General features: G+C 37.0%; 1 protein-coding gene and 1 non-coding gene across 4 annotated transcripts in view; both read right to left on the bottom strand.

Moving 5' to 3' along the window:
- LOC129776735 (MDS1 and EVI1 complex locus protein EVI1-A) overlaps positions 1-23266 on the bottom strand; it is a 277466-nt gene that overhangs the window by 143370 nt on the left and 110830 nt on the right. For all 3 annotated transcript variants that reach the window (XM_055782556.1, XM_055782557.1, XM_055782558.1), the window contains exon 3: positions 983-1372. The gene's annotated coding sequence lies outside the window, so the exon portion shown is untranslated. The remainder of the gene's footprint in view (positions 1-982; positions 1373-23266) is intronic.
- On the bottom strand, positions 3592-3732 carry LOC129780876 (U4 spliceosomal RNA). The gene has a single exon (XR_008744035.1). It is a non-coding gene; the product is annotated as a U4 spliceosomal RNA (small nuclear RNA).

The raw sequence follows: 23266 nt of genomic DNA, 5'->3' as shown, positions 1-23266 counted from the left end.
TTGATTACATTTCCAGGGGTTCCAAAACTACACCCTCTGTGTGAGTGACAACAGCTTATGACATTCAGTTATATCGTGACATCCTCCTTCCTTCCATGGAAGTGCGTTTTTTTTGAGGTCAAATACGAAGTTCAACTACCAGGTGTACAGTCTATCCAAGCACACCAAAAAATCATGTTTTGATTCGTTTTCGAAACCCGTTGAATATTATGGATCACTTATCGTCTGGATTGATCTTCCCGTTTGATTTTGATGTGAACGCAACTAGAAAATGTATTCCAATTCGCCTACCCAACTACGTCTTTCCCTTAAACATATTATCATATCTTCGGCTTGTCAAAAATAATCCATTCTCGGCGACCCACTCTTACCACTTCTCCCTTCCGCTTCTTCATTTCCCCAAAACCTCTTCATTCGTGAGAAAAACGAACTCTTATTAATTAAATCTTTCAATCAGCCTTCAAACGAAGATCGAATATCCAAGAAGGCAGACACGTTGTGCTGTCGTCTTAGTCCCAAAATATTCCCCCTATTCCGACCCCTCTCCACTCCCCGGAAACTAGAAATCGGCCATCGAAATAGTGCGCGCGCGGTTTGGAACTGGATCCAACTGTCCCAAACTATCACCCCATCATCCATCATCATCGGGTGCGAAGCATCAAGCGAAATCAGATTAACAGCCATCGAAGGTGGACTTCGATTCCGAGAGTACCACTTCCTCGAACTCGAACCACCAAACCACGAACTCGAACCACCAAACCACGCTTGTCACGGGGCTACCGGGTTGGTGGTGGCGGGATGCGAGACGCTGTCCTTCCCATCATTATCATCAAAAAAAAAATATATGTAAAGGTGAAACCCACGCACTATTTTTGTTTCTTCGCTCTTCTCCTGGTGTGTCTCGATATCTAATTCGAAAAAGGATTGGTTCGGGGGCAGAAAAAAACACTCCGAACCCAAAAGTATCAAGTTTGTCACTTACCTTTTCCGAGTTTTTGATTCGGTCCAGCGGTTGCTGCGGTTGCGGTGTTTGCGTTGATGGTGGAAGGATGGTGGAGGAGGATGACGAGGGAAATCTGTAGCTTCGAGAGCATCAGCAGAAACGACAACAGCTCTTCTCGTCGCTCGGCGCTGCTGTTTTGTTTCGAGCGTGGCCTTCAGTGATTAGAGTTGATTCCCTATTTTTTTAAATGTTTTTTTTTCGCTGTGTACGCGCTAGGCGGTTGCTTGACCAACCAAAACGCAGAGTTTCGCTGCCGAGGAGTTGATTGATTTTTCAAGGTTTCACAATGGCGGGCGGGCGGTAGCCGTTTTATTAAGGTGGTGTTGTTCGGCAAGGGGAGCCTCAGCGTGGCGATGACGATGATGATATCTGAAATGACACAACAGGTCCGTGGGAAGAAGAGAGGGGTTAGTTTTCTGAGGTTTTTGTTTACATGAGTGTGTGTGTGTGAATGGCTTTTGAAGTGATCTGAAAAAAGTGATTAATTTATATCAGGTTTAATTTTTTTTTCGGGCAGCGTCGTCAGCGGGGTGGAGCCGCAACAGAATGTCATCCTTGGTGAGATCTGGTTTGAGATGAGAACGGAGGAGATCGAATGATAGAATGTGGTTAAACCAGGAAGACTGAAGACTGGGTTTTGTGAAATAAAAATATCTGTTTCGATTTGAATTTTTCGACTATGAATGCGAATTGAATTGCGAATGATTTACAACCTCCGAGCGAAAACTACGAAAATTGGCAATGTCCCATTCGCACTTTTTACATTTGAAAAAGATACTGTTTCAAAAATATATTTTCATCAAATTTATAATTTGATTTAGTCAGATTATATATATATAAGATTGTTCGTTTCTTCTTCCTGTATTACAGTGACTTCCAATTGAGATCCAGAACCAGGTTAGAGTATGAAATGTTTAAGTTTTCGTTGAAAAATATAAAAAAATATAAGTAATTCATTTAAAAAAACATTTTTTTAAAAATATGGTTTCAAAAATTTTGACAAAAATATATATGAATAGTTCTTACAATTTCTAACAAGTTACCCATACATCGGAAGATGGGCTCTTTTATAGGGGAATAGTTTATCCAACAACAATTTTTTCATATTCTTTTTAATAAAAAATTACTACCGTTTTGTCTCAAATTCCGAACACTTCATTTTTAAATGTAAATTTACTGAACTTAAATATTCTCAATAATTGAATAATGGATACCCTGACATTCTTTGTGGTGTAGGCTTCATTTTAACATCAATCACAGGTATCGATACTGTATATAACTTAAAATACTAAGCATTTGCACAAAAGTGACTGTCAAAACCAGCGATAAAAGGTTTGCATTAGCAAATTCGGAATTTGAAGCAAGTTTCGAAGCACAATATCCAAATTTTTGGGAGTGTTATATTTTTCCAAAGAAGAATAGCTAATTCGCTTTGATTTGATATATCGATCATCTAAATCGGTCTAGTAGCTCAAATGTTATGATTTAAAAAAAATGCATTTTGGATGTTCGGAATTTGAGACAAATGTATTCAAACATATTTTTAGTTTTTCACCATGAATATGAATTTATATGGTAGCTAAATGAAAGAAAAGGCCCTACTGTATCCAAAAACTACATAACTTTTGCCAAAAAGTACCATTTTGAGTAATGAGACACTGTTTAATGACCAAAAAAGCTTAAGTGTTCGGAATTTGAGACAAAACGGTATTCCAAATTGAAAAAAATTGTCCCTTTTTGAAAGATAGTTCAATTCTTTTTCGAAAATTTCACGAATGTAAAGTTGCTTAAACGACCAATATCTTCACACCCACAACGTTTCACTGCTTTCTGAGAAGGTGCTGCCAACTTCTAAGACACGTTGGCACGAAGTCCGTGAAATATCATTGAGTAAATAACGGAGATGAAACGGCCTATCCGGCCGGATACCGGATATTTGAAAAAAAAAGTTCTTATTAACATCAGATGAATTATAACACAATAGCATATAAACATCATTCACTCATGATTAAAAATAAGGTGTAATTACTGACATGTTATTAAAATTGAATTATCATCAACTCACACTATCAACGTTTTATTCAGCTTTATCGCTTTCGTTTAATAGGTGTTGAAGACGGCAATGAGCTTTTATTTTCAGAAGATTCGTCTCAAGATCAAGACTTTGATGATTTTTTGTCCGTCTGTTTATGTTTCGAAAACTTTTAAATGGTCTGACCCGAACGTTGCAACCAGAGAATTTTGATCTTCTTTTAACGACCTTTAAGGCGTTTAAAGATGTTCTCATACGAAGTAAGTTCGGTGTTCTTTGTGCAGTCTCGTCCTTATCCAAATACTTTTTTGATGCAGAAACATGCGGAAATTCCTTGAATATATAAAAGCTCAGTGCACTTCAAGCCCAACAGTTGTTGAGTCTTCAAATTAGTGAATGTGTCGCCGATCATTATAATATCGATTTATGGTGAAGTAAGTGTACCCCCTTCCAGACTACAATCTCTGATGACAGTTCTAAGTTTGTTATCAATCTCTATGAAAATAATTGCTTGCTGATTATCTCAATACACTTACAAAAACCAACTTATTACAATATAAAATAATTATCAGATAAAAACTGATCCAAATTCCTTGTAGAAAACATGATACACTATTAAATAGGCTATTTTTTCAAACTAGCAATAATCGCACCTCAGTAAATCTCATTGGTTAAGATATCGCCACTGCGCAGAGCTAAATAGGATATTTATTCTAAACGAAACATTTAATATTCGTTCAAAATTTTTATTTAAAAATGTGTTTATTTCTTTCTTACTTTTCAAGCTTCATTTGCACAATGTCATATGCCGTTTCTCTTATTTTTGTATTTGCTAATACAGAGCCGAATATCCGGCTATCCGGTCTCGAAGCTAGACGGATATCCGGTATCCGGCCTAACCACTATCCGTTTCTAGTGATGAACATCATTAGGTTTTTGGGATTTAAATGTCGAGATAGATTATTCCACAGCATTTTAAACAATTTTCGATTTCAGAATCATTTCCAGAAACAAATATAAAGCATTCCCTTCGAAATGACAGTCTCACAATTTTAGGTTCCATATTAGAAAATTCCAGATTTCATAATCCCAGATTCTAGGTATAAAATCCGGTTTTCACTTATTTAGTTCAGGCTCTAAATTTCGAAGCCAGATTTCCTAGACGTAATTCTGGACGTCATTTGCATTCAATTGCTTTGATTTGAATTTAGAGAAAAAATCTGATTCAGCTTTCAGATAAAAAATTATAGAATACTGATAGTTAAAATCAAAGATGTAGGCTGCTGATCTAGATTCCAAATGCTAGAAGCGGATACTAGATTCAGGACTTCTAGATTATCAAATTTCTAGATTCTAGATTCCTAGAAGATTCCTAAATTCTTGGAGCCTAGATCCCTAGATTTCTAAATTTGCAGATTACCGAACTCCCAGATCACTAGATTCTTAGAAGATCAAAAAATTTCTAGATCTCTGGACTCCTAGACTTTTAAGTTCTTTTGTTTCTAAGAATTCCTAGATTTCTAGACTTCTCGATTTCTAGATTCGAAGATTACTAAATTATTAGATTCATAGATTATTAGATTCATAGATTCCATCCCAGATTCCTAGATTCCCAGTTTTATAGTTTCAAAAATCATAAGATTCCAGGATTCCTAGATATCTAAACTACTAGATTTCTAGATTCCTAGATTCATAGATCTCAAGATTCCTAGATTCCCAGATTTTTCTGAATTCCCAGATTATTTAGATTACTGGATCCTAGATTCCTTTTTTCCTAGTTTCCAAGATTCTAAAACTCCTAAACTACTAGATTTCTAGGTCCCTAGATTTATAGTTCTCAAGATTCCTAGATTCCCAGATTTTGGATACTAGATTCAGGAATTTCCAGATTGTCTAGATCGTCTAGATTCCTAGATTCCTATTTTCCTAGTTTCCAAGATTCTAAGATTCCAAGATTCCTCAACTACTTGATTTCTAGATTCCTAGATTCCTAGATTTCTAGATTCATAGATCTCTAGATTCCAAGATATCTAGATACCTATATTCCCAGATTTTCCTACTACTACACCTAAAGTTAATTTTAGGCACATATTATGGCATCCCGATTTTTCACATTAAATGAGCTGAAAAATAACAGAAAATGTTCTACTCCCCAATACATGTATATCATTTGTATAATATATATGCTGAAGCCAATAGGAGCGAGCGAAACAGGAGACACAATTATATGAAAGCATATGAAATCTTTTCGTATAGTTTTCCAAATACACGGTCCAGACAGAGAAGGATATATTCTCGTTCTTGTTCTTCTTTATCCTTTTAGAAAACACTTTCCAACTTCATTTTATGATGAGGTGTAATATTATCACGCTTTTATATATCAGCGCTGGCAGCAATATGGATAGCGTGGTTGTGTGAAATATCTTTGCATTCCAGTCGGTCTTGGTTCGATCCCCGTTGACGTCGTATAGACTTTTTTTTGTATAATTCCAAATGAATGGAGAAAAGAAAGTAGAAAGAGAAGTCTGCTCGCATACGTACAAACATTTTTTAAGCTATTTAAACAGCTCATTAATTGCGCATTTGAACCTCCCTCCAGCACACGAAATGGCATAATTTCTGCCAAAGACGAAATGTTTCCAACCAATGCTAGTTTTAGTGGATAATCCTGAGTTCCCAGATTGCTAGATCCCTAGAAGATCACATTATTCATAGATCTCTAGACTCCTAGACTCCTATGTTCTTGGATTTCTAGATTCCTAAACCTCTCTATTTCTAGATTCCTAGATTCCTAAAATACGATACTCATACATTCCTGAATTCTCAGATCCCTAGATTTCAAGTCCAAGATTCTAAGATTCCTAGTTTCCTAGATTTCTAAACTACTATTTTTAGATTCCTAGATTTTTAGATTCATGAATCTCAAGATTCCTAGATATCTAGATTGCTAGATTCCCAGATTTTGAATACTAGATTCCTGAACACCTTGATTCCTAGAAAATTACTTTATTCCTAGATCTCTAGACTTCTATAGTCCTATGTTCTTAGATTCCTAGATTCCGAGACTTCTCTATTCCTAGATTTCTATATTCCTGAATTACAAGATTCATAGATTCCTGAATTCTTTGATTCCCATATTTCTAGATTTCTAGTTTCCTAGTTTCCAAGATTCCTAGATTCCTATATGTCTGAATTCCTAGATTGCCAGATTTAGAATACCAGATTCCTGAATTCCCAGATTGTCTAGATTCCTAAATCCTAGATTCTTATTTTTCTAGTTACTATTATAAATTTTAGAAATATTAGACATCTAGTAGTTTGGGAATCTAGGAATCTTGGAAACTAGGAAAATAAGAATTAAGGATCTGGGAAGATTTGGGAATCTTGTATTCAAAATCTGGGAATCTAGGAACGTAGAAATCTTGAGATTTATGAATCTAGGAATCTAGGAATCCAGAAATCTAGTAGATTAGGAATCTAGGAATCTGAGAATCTTTGAATCTTGAAAACTAGGAAAATAGGAATCTAGAAGATTCCTAGACTCCTATATTCAAGATACCTACATATCTACATTCCTATATTCCTGTACATTTTGAATACTAGATTCGTGAATTACCAGATTGCTATATTTCTAGAAGATCCCCAAATTCATAGATCTCCCAACTCCTAGACTCCTAAGTTCTAAGGTACCTAGATTCTTAGATTCCTAAAGGTTTATCGTTCCGATAGGAATGGTATGAAACAGGGAAACATCAATAAACGTTGACATCGGGGTTTCTGAGGAACAGCTACATATGAAGCTACCTAAGATATCCCGGACCGATTTTTTGCCTATAAATTCGAAAAGTTAATAAAAATAAATAAAACAAAATATTAAAAAAAGAATTCGAAAAAAGAAATAAATAAAAAAATTAAATAAACTTAAGATCGAGCTCTGTAAGATGTTCCTGACAATTTCCGGAATCAGTTTACCAAAACCCAACTATCCTTCCCGGTATAATCTCTTCGGACAGTCAAATTGTCGTTCCTAACAATGTATCACCAACGTGTTGTAATCGTGGCACTTAAGCTCTTCCTCGGAATGAGAGTTTACCAACCGCATCTCCCCTGCTACTGCCTGCCGACAAAAGACGCATACCAAACGACACAAGTTTGCGCTGACAAGCATGCTTCAATCTACTCAATCACTAGTGGAGCGACGCGAGGGGGAAGCAACCGGGCGTTTTTCTTTCTCCCACCTGTTTGGAGGCAATTTTGAACCACCTAGCGCCATCAAACTTGACGTGTGGAAGCGCAGTAGAAGTTCCCACCGTAATTATGAAGATTGCTACAAGTTTAACACATTTTTTGCGTCATGCTCACACACAGAGGTGTATTTCTTCACCCCTCACGGACCCAACGAGGTGGATTATGTTGCGCGTTTAAACGCGTCAAGCAACCGGAATTATTTAACTATTCACCATAATACGAGCGTTTTGACGGATGGCTGTGTTCATCTTCTTCCACCAATTCAGCGGAGCGGAAACCGACCAGCGAAAGTAAAGAATTGGGCAGCGACACGAATTTGAATGGCCGGACAGAATTTTATGAATGAATACCATACGAAATTTCCAAACTCGGAACGAAAGGAAATCCCATTCATGTTAACCTTGACCAAGCAGAAGACTCTCTGTCCAAATCCGTCCGTTCGTCCGCACAAACGAAGATGATTCACCACCGGCCAAAACCGTTCCCACGCTCGGCGGCAGCGTCGAGACATCAGACCCGTTCAGTAGTTGTGTAATTTGACACCTTACCATGAGGCGGCAACGGCGGCGACGGCGGAACCTCAAACAAACCTCATACCTCAGTTCTCAAGTGACGAACCCCATATCTCCGTTCAGGTCTCCCGGTTCGACTCATACTCAGACTCGGCAGAGTCAACAAATATTCATAAAATAATTCATTTTCGGTAGCCCATGTCCACTGGAGGGTGCTAATAAAATCATTTCCCGCAGATTTCAGAGTTGAGAAAAGCGGCAGCAGCATCTTTTTTTTTTTTCTTTTCTGCGTGTTAATAAAATGCGACCATGTTGTGATGTTTGCGGCTTCCAAAAGGTTAATAATAAGTTTATTATTTTTACTGCCTGTTGCTCTCAGCGGAAATGACACGTCCATAAAAGCGTTTCCCCTCTCGGGAGTCACTTCCCTGCCACACCTCTCTCCCCCAGAGCCTAGCGTCCTTCCTACCGTTTACCGGCCTAATGGCTTCGAGTGAACGCCGCCAGAGATTGTGGGGAAGGAAAGTGAAGCTTAATCGTCCGAGTAATTATCGCCTCCCGTCCCGCACTTCCCTCTCTGTCCCACTCTTCGGACTCATCACGATGGCTTAATATTCTCACCTGAAGTTTATAGCATCTTAACCGTGTGTGTGTTTGAATGGGCTGAGCTTGTTCGTTGGGATTCACGGCGAAGATAGCAGGCCGAAGACCGTGACTTTTGCCGCCGTGGATTATGACTTATTTCGAGCGGTTTGTGACGCCAGCAGAACTCGCACTACTCTAAAGTAGAAAATGCGTCGATCTGCTGCTGTCATCTGGGATCTGCTGTTTTATCGGATAAGCTGATTTCGAGTAGGGTTTAATGAATGTGGACTGCTCGCCATTTTCACACTCACATTGGCGGCAGGGTGCGAAAAAAAACGATCTCGATTTCTCACCGTCTGGCTAAGTGCGAAAAGTGACTTCGCGCGAGTTTGCTGGAGAAAGGGAACAAGAACACGGTAGACTGTTCGAATTGCGATGTCCACTTTCGTTTTCGACATCGACATTTCCGCTCGAAATTGTTGAGCGCTGCTTTTGGCACACGATGAGCCCAGATGGGATCGCCGATGTAGATTTAAATTTCTGGATTTTTACATCTGAAAAACATGTTGTGTATACTTAGTTTACCGGAAAAAAATACCTGACAAGCGAAAAATAAAATTAAGCTTCAATATTTCAGATTCGGATTCCTGATTGTTAACTCAGATCCAGAAAACCATAAATTCCTGATACGCATTCCGTCATTCAGGGAATGTAAATTCTACCTTAAACATTTAAAGATCAGATTCGCTTTAGATTCACATTCCCAATCCCAGATTTCATTCTCCATACTTAAAATTCCGGATTCCGGGAATAGACTATAGTGTAGGAATCTAGGGATCTATGAATCTATGGATCTATGAAACTATGAATCTATGAATCTATGAATCTATGAATCTATGAATCTATGAATCTATGAATCTATGAATCTATGAATCTATGAATCTATGAATCTATGAATCTATGAATCTATGAATCTATGAATCTATGAATCTATGAATCTATGAATCTATGAATCTATGAATCTATGAATCTATGAATCTATGAATCTATGAATCTATGAATCTATGAATCTATGAATCTATGAATCTATGAATCTATGAATCTATGAATCTATGAATCTATGAATCTATGAATCTATGAATCTATGAATCTATGAATCTATGAATCTATGAATCTATGAATCTATGAATCTATGAATCTATGAATCTATGAATCTATGAATCTATGAATCTATGAATCTATGGATCTATGAATCTATGAATCTATGAATCTATGAATCTATGAATCTATGAATCTATGAATCTATGAATCTATGAATCTATGAATCTATGAATCTATGAATCTATGAATCTATGAATCTATGAATCTATGAATCTATGAATCTATGAATCTATGAATCTATGAATCTATGAATCTATGAATCTATGAATCTATGAATCTATGAATCTATGAATCTATGAATCTATGAATCTATGAATCTATGAATCTATGAATCTATGAATCTATGAATCTATGAATCTATGAATCTATGAATCTATGAATCTATGAATCTATGAATCTATGAATCTATGAATCTATGAATCTATGAATCTATGAATCTATGAATCTATGAATCTATGAATCTATGAATCTATGAATCTATGAATCTATGAATCTATGAATCTATGAATCTATGAATCTATGAATCTATGAATCTATGAATCTATGAATCTATGAATCTATGAATCTATGAATCTATGAATCTATGAATCTATGAATCTATGAATCTATGAATCTATGAATCTATGAATCTATGAATCTATGAATCTATGAATCTATGAATCTATGAATCTATGAATCTATGAATCTATGAATCTATGAATCTATGAATCTATGAATCTATGAATCTATGAATCTATGAATCTATGAATCTATGAATCTATGAATCTATGAATCTATCTGGACTCTAAATTAGGTTTTTATACTAACATCATAGATTTTAGATTCTGAAATTTATCAAATATATTTTCATACTAGCTGACCTGGCAAACTTCGTCCCGCCCAAAATTTGTTTTTTGTTATCAATACCTTTAAACATTCACGTTTTCTTACTAAGCGCAAGTTCATGGGTCCAATCGCATAACTGTACATTGATTGATCTTCTAATCGACCCCGTTGGATTTATCTTTTACTATCAAATTCCTAGTACTTCTACCAAAACTCATCATTAAAATATGAAATTATTTTCAGACACATTTCTCGTTCAAGATTTTTACATTTTTACATGGAATAAATGTTTGATACAGAAAATATGATATAATAAATACAGACGCCCCCCCCCCCTCCTTCCACCCTTAGAGAGGGATGAGAAGTGTCGATTTACCATAGAAACGTTTCGTGCCCCCTGAAATCTCCACATGCCAAATATGGCTCAATTTGTTTGATTAGTTCTCGAGTTATGCAGAAATTTGTGTTTCATTTCTATGGAAGCCCCCCTTGGAAAGGTGGGATGAGTGTTGAACCACCTCACCTGAAATCTCCACATGCCATGTTTAGTTCCGTTTGCTTGGTTAGTTCTTGAATTATGCAGAAATGTATGCTTCATTTGTATATCATTCCCCCTCCCCCCTCAGAGAGAAGGGAGGAGTGTTTATTCACCATAGAACTTGGCTCCGTTTGCTTGATTAGTTTTCGAGTTATGCAGAGATTTGTCTTTCATTTGTATGGTAGCTTCTCCTTAGAGAGGGGAGGGGTCTCAAACTATTATGAAAATCTTTCCCGGCCATAAAAAACCCCTGCATATCAACTTTCATGTCGATCGGTTCAGTCCATAAGAATCAGACAGACAGACAGACAGACAGACGGACAGACAGAAATCCATTTTTTTATATATAGATTACTAAAGATTCGATTCATACATTCATGTTTCTGTCCCAGGTAATATCCTCAAATTCAAGTTGGCGATTATATCGCTGCAAATGGGATACTGCAAATAATTCAGACGATCCCAGTTTCTCGAAATGCATGCCAGATTCAAATTCTATATACAATTCTATATGCAAACTGTGATTTCAGTTACAGAAATATAGTTGCAAGAGTCGAGATTCATATTTTAGTTTCCTTTGGATTTCAAATTTTACAAACAAATTCCTGATTTCTAATTTCTAATTTCAAGCATTTAAATGGCAGACTTGCTCACATTCCCTATTCACGATTCTTTTTTTCAAACATAATCTGGGAATCTAGGAATTTTGAAATCTAGAATTTAAGAAATTTGTGATTCTAAAAATTTGGAAATCTAGGAATACAGTAATCTATGGATCGTGGAATTTTGGAATGTTTGAATGAGGAATCTAGAATTTAAAAAAATTGGGAATCTGGGATTCTTAGAATCAAAAAATTCAGCAATTTAATCTTTTGGAATCTAAGAATCTGGAATTTTAGAATTTTAAAAATGTGTGAATCAGGGAATTTAAAAATCTAGCGATCTGGGAATTCGGGAATTAAGTATTCAAAATCTGGGAACCTAGAGATCTAGATATCTAGGAGTCTTGAGATCTATGAATATAGGAGTCTAGGAATCTAGAAATCTAGTAATTTAGGAATCCAGGAAGCTTGGAAACTTGGAAACTAGGAATCTAGGATTTTGGGAATCTCTATATATTTAGGAATCTATAAATCTAGTATTTTTGGAAATCTAAAAAATGGAGAAGCCTAACAATCTGTGAAACAAAGAACTTAGGAGTCTAGGAGTCTAGAGATCTAGGAATTCAGACATCTTCTAGGAATCGAGGAATTTTGGAATCCAGGAATCTAGGAATCTAGAATTCCGGAGGTCTATTGATCTAGGTATCTTCTAGAAGTCTACTATTATAGAAACGTAGGAATTTGGGAATCTAGAAATCTAGAAATTGGATAATATAGATTCTAGAATCTAGCATTCGCTTCTATAATCTAAAATCTAGATCAGCAGCCTACATCTGGGATCATCAATATTCAATATCAATATTTTTAAATTTATAATATTTTCTGGATTTGAATCTGAAATTTATTTTTTTAAATTGAAATCAAAGCAATTTAATGTAATTCATGTATAGAATTGGATCTAGAAAATCTGGATCCGGAATATAGAATCTGAACTAAATAAGTGAAAACCGAATTTCGAAATAGGAATCCAGAAATCTAGAGTTTTAAAAATTTGTGAATCTAGAAATCTGGAAACCTAGGCCTCCAGGAATACAGCAATCTATAGATCGTGGAATTTCGGAATGTTTGAATTATGGATCTAGAATTTTAGAAATTTGGGAATCTAGAAATCTAGGGATCGATGAATCCAGCAATCAAGTTTTGAGGAATCTATGGATCTAGAATTTTAGAATTTTAAAAATTTGTGAATCTAGGAACTTATAAATCAAGCAATCTGGGAATTCAGGAATCTAGCATTCAAAATATGGGATTCTAGGAATTTTGAAATTTATGAATCTTGGAATTTAGGAATCTAGAAATCTAGTAGTTTGAGAATATAGGAATGTTGAAATTATAGAATCTCGGAATCTAGGAATATAGGAATCTAAGGGCAAAAGTGCGCAGTGGCTGTGGGGCAAAAGAGTTTTGCTCTCAGAAAAAATATAAAATTTTTTCAATCAAATTTTTAACGGAACTCACAAGAAGAAAACTAATTTGAAGAAATGCCCTCCAGAAATGATAGAAACGGGCCGACAGATGCATCGGAAGGGAGTCTCGAAAACATTTGACATTTCTACTTCTACTGGGATGTGCTAGTGAGCACCTAGGGCGGTTCAGATTAGTGTTTACGAGTGAGCAGTCTGAGGATCTGGTGAATCATTGCAGAGCACTGGATCAAGCTTTCTATAGTATGGCTCTCCAATATTTACGGCGCCTGGCGTTTGATTTTGCGGAGGTCAACATTGGCTTAAATTTGAAATGTCGATCATCTGAATCGGTTCAGTGGTTCAAAAGTTATTATTATTTGATTTTTCGGACCCCTTAAAATGTAAATGGGCACCCTAATAAAAAAAGAAAAAATACGGGTCAAATGATTAGCGATGAAGAACAAACAAACACTTTTGACGAAAATCTGAGAACCATTATATCGGTTTGGTATGAAAACTTGATTCGTTAACAAAAAGTATTCTGTTTCAAATGTATGACATTTTCCGATATCTTATAATCTCAGTCTCCTCCCTCCAGATAATTTCCACGTGGTATGTTCGACCATAACATCTACCCATCTCTACCAATAAAACATCATACAATACCCACCTTCCTCCCCAAAGGATAGTGCGTATACACTCTAGTAATGATAAAGCATTTATTTTTGTAACAAGTTACCTCAGAAGTACAATTCAATATGTGCGCACTTTTGCCCCCACAATGGGGCAAAAGTTCGCATTTGTTATTCTGCATTAAAATAGGTTTTTGTCGAACTACAAACAAAACTCGAGAAATTATTGTACTATCTTTCGAAGGTAATGTATATAGTTACAATTTGGTAAGCAAACTGAATTGTATTTGCTTTTATTTCAAGAATTATTGGACGACATTAGTTAGGTGCCCCGCACTACTCTATGGAGTAAAATCCGAGTGTAATTTGTAAACTTCACCAATCTAATCCTTCGCTGTTTATAACGTTTGAGAAAAACGATGATTTATTAAATAAAACCATTTTTAAACAAACATTTGTTTGGCTATTTGTTGATCATGAAGGGTGACGTCGTTACCGAAATAGACACAGAATCTCGATGTCTCTTCATCTAATGAATCTTGCTACAGAAAGGCCACGGCCACTTGGAGGTAATTCCCGTGGGTGAGAGAAAATGTCGCACCTCATCTTCTCTCTATCCAAAAAAAAAACAAAATAAAAACTAACAAAAATTAAACGTAAAGAGAAGAATAAAAACCAAGTTGTAAACCACATTGTAGGCACGAGTGCGTCTCGCAAGCCATTACCATCACTCTTGATTTTGAATGCTAGCGAACATGAAGAGTGTGCGAGGTGATATATGACGTCTTTCAAATACAACATCCTGATGCAATAGAGAGACCCGACTGAGACGACCTCGCTCCACCTCCCTTCCCGCGTGGAACAGCGTGGGAGTTTTTGGATCATTTTTCCCTCCGGCCGTGGCACGCGAGACACAATCAGTCATTGTTTTGCGCAGTCGCGCACATTTGAATACCCATATTTGAGTGCGCAAGTTTTACAAAATAATGTTTGATTTACTCATTAGCATGCAGCCGCCCGCTTTTTTTTCTCTCTGTTTTTGTTTTCGCTATTTCGAAGCTTGTTTTCTATACCACCGACCGCCGCGCACTCTGTACTGGATGAAGAAATCGTTTGGATGGAAAGAGGCTGCACACGGTGAAGAGTACCAACCGGAGGAAGAGCGAGTAGACGAGTAGAGCTTTCGAACATAGCATATGCTGATGAAGATTGTTGATGATAATTGATACATGCCTCGCTGCTACAATAGAGCAACATGTATATACTTATTTTGTCAGATGTTTCTATCATCTACAGAGGCTGTGGGGATAAATTTCCCAATCGAACACCGCGACAACCGATCTCGATCTCGCGCGCTCCAATGCAAGCCGAGGGGAGAAATCGAACCCTTGCGCATACCTTGGATTTCGATTCCGTCAACACTCTTCTCCTGCCAGCTTCCAGCGGTAGACAATGATCTTCCTACTTTTGACCCAATTTCCCAGATTACATTCTTTTGTCTGTGTCGGTCGATGTCGGCTTGGTGTTTTCAACCCGCCTTCATCGTCGCGTCGTCGTCGAACAGCTTGGAACATTTCGATGCATGCAGAGCAGCAGTAAGCGGTAATTGCTATTTGGCTGCTGTTGCCGATGTTGGAGTGCGCTCGACGAGCTATGCTTGATGTCTAATGAGCATACTTCACGCCGAGCAAATAATCAATCAGTAGAGATCATTGGATTTGGAGCCGACAGAGCGGATAAAAGCGAGCCACCGCCACCAGCATAAAGAGTGTCAGGCTGCATTTGCATAATTGGGCACACCTACGGAAATTGAACCTCCCCCCGTGTGCCCGTGCCCCGGTCCCATCCTGGCGAAATTCGTTCAGCAATTTTAAGAATATCGGTTGTTGGGAACAATTGGTTGGCACGTTTGCTACAATGTTTCCAATGTATGATCAGCTAGCTCGGAACGAGGGACGTATAATTTAGCACCTTTGACGTTGCAAAACCGTCTGTATGGTACACTAGATTCCTTTCTCTAATTATCATTTTGTTGCGACATCTTAATTTTAGTTACGATTAATGTCTACAGTATCTACAGCATATGATCATTTGAGTGTTAGTGATGCAATTCGATTTTCTTTTCTTCATATCATTCCGACTATCTTAGGGTATAAATTACTGAATGGGAGATTTAACAATCCTTACTTGTTGGAAATGCTTCGATTGTAGAATATTTCATGCATAAATAAAAAAAAAAATGCAAGAATAAGCAATTTCGACTATTTTTTTATCATTGGATCTGAAAAACGTTTTTTTTAGGGGTTTTCAACGCCATTCCCAATAGCTTCTAGATAAAAATTTGAAAAATACTGAAAACGCATCTCACTACTGTCTATCGAGAAATATTGCCAGACAAACTTTTCAGAAAAAATTCAAGTACTAAAACAAATTTCAAGTTTATTTTTTTTTTTAATATTAATTCGTTTATTTTTGCAGGCTCAGTAACTTAAGTTTAAAGGAGCCGAATTCTGAAATATAATTTTAAAACTATATATATATATATATATATATATATATATATATATATATATATATATATATATATATATATATATATATATATATATATATATATAAACAATTTTCTTACATCTATGGTTAGTAAGGTGGAAAACCGATTACTCGCGGTGTACTCGAGTTTAGAAGGGTGACATATTTTTAGGAGAAGGATGGGGTATAAGGAAACTGTAACCTGTAACAATGTTGATGAACACTCAATTCTTAAATCTGTTCGTATATCTATAGTGTTTTTACATTTCAACTTATTCTACTATTTATAGCAAGGGGACGAATTACCCGCAAATGAAGGAATGGAGGGTATAAAGACATAGGGACAATCACACACGAAGATCGATAGCTTTAAGGAAAACATATATATGTGACATGTAATCAAGGTCTAACCGAGCCAACACATCACTCACCGGCACATTGGGCTGTCTTCCTCGGGCCCGAAGGGAGTTTTCTAAATTCGATCTGGCGACCAGATACACCTCGCACGACCAAACAACGTGCTCGATGTCGCGATAACCTTGGCCACAAACACAGAGATTGCTGCTGGCAAGATTGAAACGAAAGAGTAGTGCATCTAAAGAACAGTGATTGGACATGAGTCGGGAGAAGGTGCGAATAAAGTCCCGACTCAATTCCAGACTTTTGAACCACGGATTGAGGCTAACCTTAGGGATAATCGAGTGAAACCACCGGCCCAATTCATCTTCATTCCACTTGCGTTGCCAGTTAGCGATGGTATTTTTGCGGACTAAAGAATAAAATTCATTGAAGGCGATTTGACGCTGATAAATATCGCCTTCAAATGCACCCACCTTTGCTAATGAGTCAGCCCTCTCATTACCCGGAATTGAGCAATGAGAAGGGACCCAGACAAAGGTAATGACATAACAGCGTCTGGATAAAGCACTCAAAATTTTTCGTATTCTCTCAAGGAAGTACGGCGAGTGCTTTTCCGGCCTCACTGAACGGATAGCTTCGACAGAACTAAGACTATCCGTTACAATGTAATAGTGTTCAACAGGTCGTGAGGCGACGGTGTCCAGCGCCCAATGAATTACTGCCAATTCAGCAATATACACTGAGCAAGGATTCCGAAGACTGTGTGAGGTGCTAAAAAATTCGTTGAACACTCCAAATCCTGTGGACTCATTTATAGTGGACCCATCAGTAAAGTACATATTATCCCAATTGATACCCCTATATTTTTCATCGAAGATCGTTGGAGCGATCCTCGATCGTTGGTAATCTGAATATCCATGGATATCTTGCTTCATGGACAGATCAAAATGCACAGAGGAATTGATGTAGTCAGGGAAACAAACACGGTTGGGAATATACGAAGAAGGATCAACCTGCATGGAGACGAATTCATGATATGAGCTCATGAATCCAGAATGAAAATTTAGCTCGATAAGCTGCTCAAAATTTTCGATCTCCAATGGGTTCATAACCTTACACCGGATGAGGAACCGAAGACATAATAAATTGAAGCGATCTTTTAGTGGGAGTAGGCCTGCCAAAATCTCGAGACTCATGATATGCGTTGAGGGCATACATCCCAACGCAATACGGAGACAAAGATACTGAATTCGCTCGAGTTTAATGAGATGTGTTTTGGCAGCTGATTGAAAACAGAAACTGCCATACTCCATCACTGAGAGAATAGTTGTTCGATACAACATTATAAGATCTTCGGGATGGGCTCCCCACCAGGTGCCGGTAATTGTACGGAGAAAGTTTATTCTTTGTTGACATTTTTTACTCAGATACCTAATATGGACCCCCCAAGTACATTTGGAGTCGAACCAGACCCCAAGATACTTGAATGACATAGCATGAGTGATCGGTTTACCCAAAAGTTGAAGCTTTGGTATTGCTGGTCTATGCTTCCTAGAAAAAACCACCATCTCTGTTTTCTCCGTGGAGAATTCGATCCCTAGCCCAATGGCCCAGGTTGAAAAATTGTTCAAAGTATCTTGTAAGGGTCCTTGCAGGTCGGATTCGTTTGATCCTACGACAGACACCACTCCATCATCTGCAATTTGTCTTAGGCTGCAATTTTGTGTAAGGCAATTGTCGATGTCGCTTACATAGAAGTTGTACAAAAGGGGGCTTAAACATGAGCCCTGGGGGAGGCCCATGTAAGAGAACCGACTTACTGCCGAATCTCCGTGAGAAAAGTTAAAATGTTTCTCACAAAGCAAGTTATATAACATATTATTCAATAGAGGCGGCAGACCCCGAGAGTGCAATTTGTCTGACAAAACCTCTATTGAAACAGAATCAAAGGCCCCCTTTATGTCCAAGAATACTGAAGCCATTTGTTTTTTTTCGGCGTAAGCCATTTGAATTTCTGAAGAAAGCAACGCAAGACAATCATTCGTCCCCTTGTCCCTGCGGAACCCATATTGTGTATCTGAGAGTAGGCCATTCGTTTCAACCCAACGATCAAGGCGAAACAAGATCATTTTCTCCAACAATTTCCGTATACAAGACAGCATTGCTATTGGGCGGTACGAATTGAAGTCGGACGCGGGTTTTCCGGGTTTTTTAATAGCTATAACTCGCACTTGTCTCCAATCGCGATGTTTCGCCACATCAGGGAGGTTTTTCAGCAAGTTGAACTTAATTCTATCCGATCCCGGAGCAGAATTGTTACAAGAAAGGAGAGCAAGAGAGAATTCTACCATCGAAAACTCGGAATCAAGATCGTACCTATCTTGTGGTATACCTCGAACAATTTTTTGCACAGGTGCGGTATCAGGACAAACCTTCCGTGCAAATTTAAAAATCCATCGATGTGAATATTCCTCGCTTTTATTCGATGAAGAGCGATTTCTCATGTTTCGAGCCACTTTCCATAATTTTTTCATTGACGTTTCTCGTGATAAACCTCCCACGAAATTTCGCCAATAAGCACGTTTTATCCCTTTGATCAATTTTTTTAACTGATTCTCAAGGGCTAAATACGTTTGAAAATTTTCAGGGGTTCCACGTTTCCGAAAAGCTTTAAATGCATTCGATTTATCCTGATAAAGCTTGGAACATTGCCTATCCCACCATGGATTGGGACGCCTTCGACGAATAGTGGAGCCTGGGATGGGTTTCGTTTGAGCGCGAACCGCGCTGTCATATATCAAACGAGAAATGAAGTTATACTCCTCCAAAAATTTAAAATTTAGATTTTTTTTAAATTTTGTGAACCATTACTGCTCTAATTTGTATTTAAATGTATTTCTACGCCTTTTCTACATATGTGTGATTTATTTCAGAATTTTTGAAATTTTTCGTGGAACCAATTTTGACATCTTGACGTTTCTTAATAGAATTTTAAGACCGACTACTATTATAATTCACTAGCTGACCCGGCAGACTCCGTCCCGCCCAAAATTTGTTTTTTTTTGTTATCAATACCTTTAAACATTCACGTTCACGTTCATGGATCCAATCGCAGAACTGTTCATTCATTGATCTTCTAATGGACCCTATAAAATAACCTTTTACTACAAAATTCCTAATATTTCTAACAAAACTCATCATTATAATATCAGATTATTTTCAGACACAATTCTCGTTCAAGATTTTTCAACCACTTGCAAATAACATGTTTCTCCGTTACATGGAATAAATGTTTTATACAGAAAATATGATAGAATAAAGACAGCCCTAAATCGGACAATTCCTTCCTCGAGTTCTGTTTTTATCAACATCTGGCAACCCTTTTTTTTTGGTATGGATAGAAGAAGATATAGGAGTGCGTTTCATCACATCACAATCCATTTCCAGTTTCGAACAAAGATCAATTTCGCTAGCGCAAACATCAAATGGGGTAACAGCACTTGTCACTATGTAATTGTAGAACATGTGGGAATTTAATTTTCCGAATTTTCCCTTTTTCCTTCAGAGTTTTCCGGAAAAGTTCAATTGTCATGTTTGGCGAACATTTTTGGTTTTTGGTTTTCATAAAATCTACGATTTTTTTAATTTCATTTAACACATTTTATCAGAGTGTGATATTCGTGTCCGATTTTATTGTATTCGTGTGTTCGGATTTGTGTGTTGGGATTTAAAAAAAAATAAAACCGTTATCCTAACATATATTTCATTTCGATGTATACGAGGGCTGTCCGATAAACACTTAGCCTCATCGCCCGATGGTGTCAGTATCGCAAGAAAGATTTTTAGAGATAGAGATATTATCGTGTAGTACAGTTTCGTAAACGGCTACTGTCAAAATTTCAGCCGAATCGGACTCGTAGTTTTGTTTTGACCGTGTGTGGAAGCGGGCCAAATTGATCGAATTGCACTACGAACTGCTGCCCCATCCACCGTATCCTCCAGATTTGGTCCCGTGCGACTTTTTGTTTTGTTTCCAAACTTGAAAAAGTCACTCGTTGGGCAGAAATTTGAGTCGAATGAGGAGGTCATCGCCGCCACGGAGGCCTACTTTATAGACCTGGAAAAAACGTATTTTTTCAGATGGATTAAAGAAGTTGGAGCATCGCTGGGTCAAGTGTATCGAGCTAAAAGGAGACTATGTTGAGAAATAAATCGCTACTTTTCCCCAATTTTTGTTTTTTTGTAGGCTAAGTACTCATTGGACTGCCCTCGTATGCCTTTGATGTGTGATTTTTGTTTCAGAGTTTTAGAGCATTGCGCTGTACAATTTTTTGATAATCCGACTTTTATGAATTTTAAAATTATGAGACCCAGTACTATTTTTAAATTTGTTCGTACGTGTTTTTTATGTGTGTGATTTTTTTAATTTTTTTTTTCATGATGTTTGAAATGATTGAGCGTGTTTTTTCCTTCTTTTTCACCGTTTGCAATTTTTTTTCGAATTTCATATGTTCGTGGATTTAAATTTGTAAGCTTATATATTTGGACATGGGAACTGTTTGTAGAATTATCCGATTTTTTTTTGTATTTTCTCTGGTTTAAAATTTTTATCTTATAATTGCGATGCAATCCGTTCATTTTCATACTTTTTTTTTTAAACATACAAAAAAGCAAAATATTTTTGCAAACATGTGCACTCCGGTTAGACGATTTCTCGTCTTAGGAGAGAAAACTTTTCAATAACCATGGTGATTTTTGTCGTCTTTTGTTAAGAGTATAGGGTAAATGATTTTGGTTTGTCCAATTTGGGGTGTTTTTACGCAACTAGTAAATGCAAATCGATTTTTCTTCATGAAAATCACACATAATCGATACGAGTTTGGGTTTGTTGAAAAGCCCCAAGTCTCTAGTTGCTAATACTACCATAAGGTATTGAAATTATTCAAATTTTTATGTTTTTTAATGATTTTCCTTAAAGAAGAATCATGCTCATGGTTTGACCTCCTCTGATCATGGTTTGCCCAAAAAAATGATTATGGTTTGTCCGGTTTTAGAAATCTCCATTTTTGAATGAAAACATTCGAATTCACAATTAGATGTTGCATTTATCATTGCTTGAGTTTACTGTCATCATATTGATTCATTCATAATTTAGGCTTTCTTCAGAATATTTCCTTTTCTTGGGCATTTTAGAAGTGTTCACCTCAACACAACAATGGTGAGCAAGCATGATGTTTACAATATTTATAAGTGTTGTAATCCAGAAAAAGTCTGAATATGTGCCAAATAATCATCTGGTGATCGATTAAAAGTTAGCTCGAATGAGGGGCGCATTGACACAAATAGAAGGTGTATTTTATAGTCCTTTAAAACATGTCATTTCGTAAAAATATACTATCAAACTACTATAAATCATGTAAAAGGCAATTTCATTTATATGTTTCGAAACATTCGAAGGCCTTATTTGACACAGGAGCGCTGAATTAGAGCATTCAAAAAAGTGGGCAAACCATGATCATATTTTCGACTGGACAAACCAAGATTATTTACCCTACATAGGATATCAGTAATTCCACGCCAAACCGATATAGTGGTTCTCAGATTGTCGTTAAAATTGGCAGTCTCGATCCTTATTGCAAAATACTAGACCCGTTAATTTCCTATTTATAGTTTATCATTAAAGCAAATAATAGATGTGGATAAGACCGTACGAATCCCATGGAATCCATGTGCATCATGTTGTTGACTGCATATTGGCCATTGACGCTTATACGTTAGTTTTGGTACGGAAAGCAACAAAGTAGTGTACAAGTGTTGTCATGTGTTATACTTTGTTGGCATGACTAGTTCTGTCCGGGCACTCGGCTCATTCTCCGCCATCTCCTCAACAGGCAGTCACGCTCGGCTTCGGACGGTCTTTGATTATCCCGCGGATGCTTCTGGACACACATTTTGGCGATCCTGTCAGGAGCGAGGATTAAACGGAATAATCGGAGACCACCTATGTTTTGAGAAGTGATCCTTCAGACGCTTTGCATTCCCAAGGACATTTGGTGTGATTCCCACTGTGTGTGTTTGTCTTTTTTTTCACTATAGTTTGTGTGCAAAGGGGCAATGGAACCTTTTAGGGGAACAACTTGAAATTTCGTGCACTGGAATTCTACCGCTGCGACGAAGTCATGAGTGGTAAGTCTGGGACTGGTTCGTTAACGGAAGGCTATGAATAGCAGAACTGTCCTGCCATGGGAGGTATGAAGGTTGTCAGTAAGTAAATACTACGAAAAAAGTATAAATCAAATAGCAGGGTTGGCAGAAATACTAATGTTCCATGTTTAACTGCACACTGAGAGAAATAATTACTAAATGTAACGATTTTTTTTTGGTAAATGCTACCAATCTAGAATCATTTTCTACCGTACTAATAAATATATATGTCAAGCAGAGCCCTGATTTGTAAGCCCAATCCCGGCGAAAATGCACGTATTAGAATTATATCCGTATTATACCTCCGTATTGCCTTATGGCAACAATAAAAATGCTCAACACGCGCTTTTCTCACCAGTCTTCATATATGACAAGATTAAAGTTTACTAATGTTATCGAGTGTCTGTAGTTTTATCTAATTAGACTTAAGTTAAAAATTATGTATTTTCAATATATCTAAATAGTTTAATGATGTACTGCTACATGATGGCTCGCTATCCACTTGAACCTAATTGAATAAATAAAGAAAAAAATGATATCGAGTAAAATATATTATTCACTGATAG

This window comes from Toxorhynchites rutilus, chromosome 3, assembly GCF_029784135.1.
Source record: "Toxorhynchites rutilus septentrionalis strain SRP chromosome 3, ASM2978413v1, whole genome shotgun sequence".
In the NCBI taxonomy this organism is placed as follows: domain Eukaryota; kingdom Metazoa; phylum Arthropoda; class Insecta; order Diptera; family Culicidae; genus Toxorhynchites; species Toxorhynchites rutilus.
Note: the sequence above shows the minus strand (reverse complement) of the source record. Positions and strands in the feature narration are given on the sequence as shown.